The sequence below is a fragment of the Pleurodeles waltl genome, unplaced genomic scaffold (assembly GCF_031143425.1).
Source record: "Pleurodeles waltl isolate 20211129_DDA unplaced genomic scaffold, aPleWal1.hap1.20221129 scaffold_70, whole genome shotgun sequence".
NCBI lineage: Eukaryota > Metazoa > Chordata > Amphibia > Caudata > Salamandridae > Pleurodeles > Pleurodeles waltl.
In genome coordinates, this window is record NW_027150391.1 from 802,810 (window position 1) to 805,741 (window position 2,932).

Here is a 2,932-nt window from a genome sequence, read left to right on the forward strand (position 1 = left end):
CTTGCCTAGAGGTTGCTATCAGTGTCATTATTCAAATTAGCCTTATCAGGAACATATGGGACCAAATTCTAACACTAAAACCATTAGGATTACTCCTAATTAGCCATAAAATAACAATTCAATACCGATACCTATGATAAGCACCCTTCCACAAGCAGGAACAAAAGGTCACTGAAGCTTGTGCTTCAAACATCAGTCCAACCCTTGAGGGGTTATCTTTCATGTGTCCCACCTTACCTAGGGTGGGGACACCAACCGATGTTGGGGGGAGGCTGCACTGCTCCTGCAGCTCCCCCTGTCTCTGGGTATTCCCTTGGTGGTGGCCCCATCTCCCTGGGACCACCACAGCCATTTTGGGGGCTCACATTGCGGCCCCTGCCCCGAAAAGCATGCTGGGGCAGCCGCATAAATGATGAGCGTCTCTCCCGCTGAGCTGGGGAGAGCCGCTGTGCCTTGCTCTGTGCTCTTTCTTCTGGGGGTGCCGGTCCCACCCGGACACCCCTTTCACCAAACAGAGAATCCCTTGATGGAGGGCGGCCCAGGGAGCCCACCCCTGGCCTCCCCCACCGGCTCCCCGCACAGCCAGCACCTCCGGGTGCGGCCGCGGGAGCCAGCCTGCTGCCGGAGGTCTGCCCGCTCCAGCAGGCAGACACAGAAAGACTCGCGGCCGGACGGGCCGCTCGGGGGAGTGCAGCAGCACTCCCCCCTTCCGCTCGGCATCTTCGAGGCCCCGGGATGGGGTCTGGGGCCCCTCCTTGCCGTGGCAGGGAGCGCAACGGCGCTCCCTGAGGCCCTCCTCTTCTCGGGGCCCCGGGATGGTGTCCGGGGCCCCTTCTGGCCTTCTTCACGGGGAGCGTGACTGCACTCCCCGGCTTCCACTTCGGCTGGGGGTGCGTGACGGCGCCCCCCACTCCTGCATCTTCACGGGGCCACAGGATGGGGTTTGGGCCCCTCTGGGCATTCTTCACGGGCCCCTTCCTCTGCTGATAGGGGGAATGCGACGGCACTTCCCTTTGCTCCTCTTCCTCCTGGGGCAGCCCCCAGGCCCTGGCCCACCCTGAGGGCAGAGTCTCAAGCAGCTGCGGAGCTCCACGCGCTTTGTAGCTGCTTTCCCAAAGGTCAAAGGTCACCATCCTTTTTCCTGTGATATATCGGGCCCCCCAAGGGCCCATTTTCATCATTCTTGCATCGTTCCGCTCCTGGTGACAAGCCCTTGCCGCCAGGAGCACTCTCCTTAGGCCTCCTGGCCTGGATGGGACATCGGGGAGCCAGTCCCACTGACTCCCTGCGGCAACCTTTCCTCTGGGTTCCCTCTTTTCCTTCTGGGCAGCGCGCTCTCCTTGCGCTAGCCCAGTCCTTCCCCCAACTAGTCCTCTGGGGGGATAAGGAGGCCAGCTTGCCTGGCCCTGGCATTCGCCTCGCTGGCCTGGAATCCTTCAGGGGCAGAGTCCAGCCCCAAGGGCAGTCAGGAGGTTTTTCCTTCCAGTTGTCCATGACACCCTTCTGCAGTCCCAGTGTCCAGCAGTGAAGCACAGCCAAGAGAGAGCTCTCCCCTGTGCAGGACCTTTTAAGTGGGGACGGAAGTGTCCAGCAGGTCTGCACCTCTGGTCTATCCAGATGTGCCACATTACTTCCTTGCCCCCGTCCCCTCCTTCTTGCACAGTCTTCTGGGATAGCTCAAAATGACATCCTCCAGGAGTTAGTTGCCACATGTGCTCTGAAAGTCTCAGCCCCTCCTCCCTGACATTCCTCGCAGGGCTTCTCCAGCCTGCTCCTGGCACGGAATAACAGCTGGCTGATTGGTGCAAGGCCCTGCTTCAGCAACTGGACAGAGCAGTAATTGGCCCTAATCCTAGGCTGAGTCAGAGAAAGATGACATCCCTGGATGACCCATAAATTGTACAACTATGCTCTTGTAACCCACTGCATCATTCTTTTCTTAATGGTTACAGTGTACTTTGGTGTGACTCTGGTCTCGGTCGACCCCAGAGAACTGGAGTTGCACCCTAGGCCCTCCTTTCCCATTGACATTCAATGGAGTATCCCCACAATGCAAATACCTTAAGGACACTGACATTGGCATTGTACTGGGTGTCCCTACAGTGAAAAGACAGTAAGCACACTGACTCTCCCTCACATGTATACACCCCTCTCATAAGACCTACTCCAGGTCACCACCCACTCTGCATTGTTCCTCCTGCACCAGGACTACCTAAGCGCAGTTCTTGGGCTGCACACACCAGGAATCCTCCTCCCACAGCCCTCACATGGGTGCACATCCATTCGCACCCATGATCACATGTAACCTGCCCGTGGCCTGCCTGTAGCCTCCTGCCCTTGCTGCCCTTCCTTAGCACTGCGGCACCGGCAGTAAACACGCGCAGTCCATTTTACCATGTGTTTACTGTGCGTGAGTCACCTCATAAGAGGCTTCCTCACAGTAAACAGCCAAAAACCAGGTGGTCAAAAATCAAAAAATCAGGGCAGACCTGGTGGTCAGAACCGTCCTCTAACATATACCAACAAAACACAAAAATGTCCCTTGTGCCGAAACCCAGATCGAACAAGGGACCTTTGGATCTTTCGTGTAACACTCTCCCAACTGAGCTATTTCGGCTGCTCCACTAGGAAATGTGCTATTGTATAGTGGGGAAAAAACAGTTTGAGAGGTTACATTAACATCCACTTTTCAGCCCCTTGAACTCCTCCCGGAAACAGGAAGAGGAGGGGTGAACTGACAAGGAGGGGAAGGGGGGAAACAAGCACGTTTAATGTCACGAGGCGCTAACTTTGGCATAACATAGGCCTAGGCATAGCACTCTTCTCATCCATAGCTCCCACTCACCCACTCTCCGCCCACCTCCCCCCTCCTCGCACCCCCTTAGCCTGCTCGTCTCCCCCTCTGAGCACCAAACCATCCCCATAGGCCCCT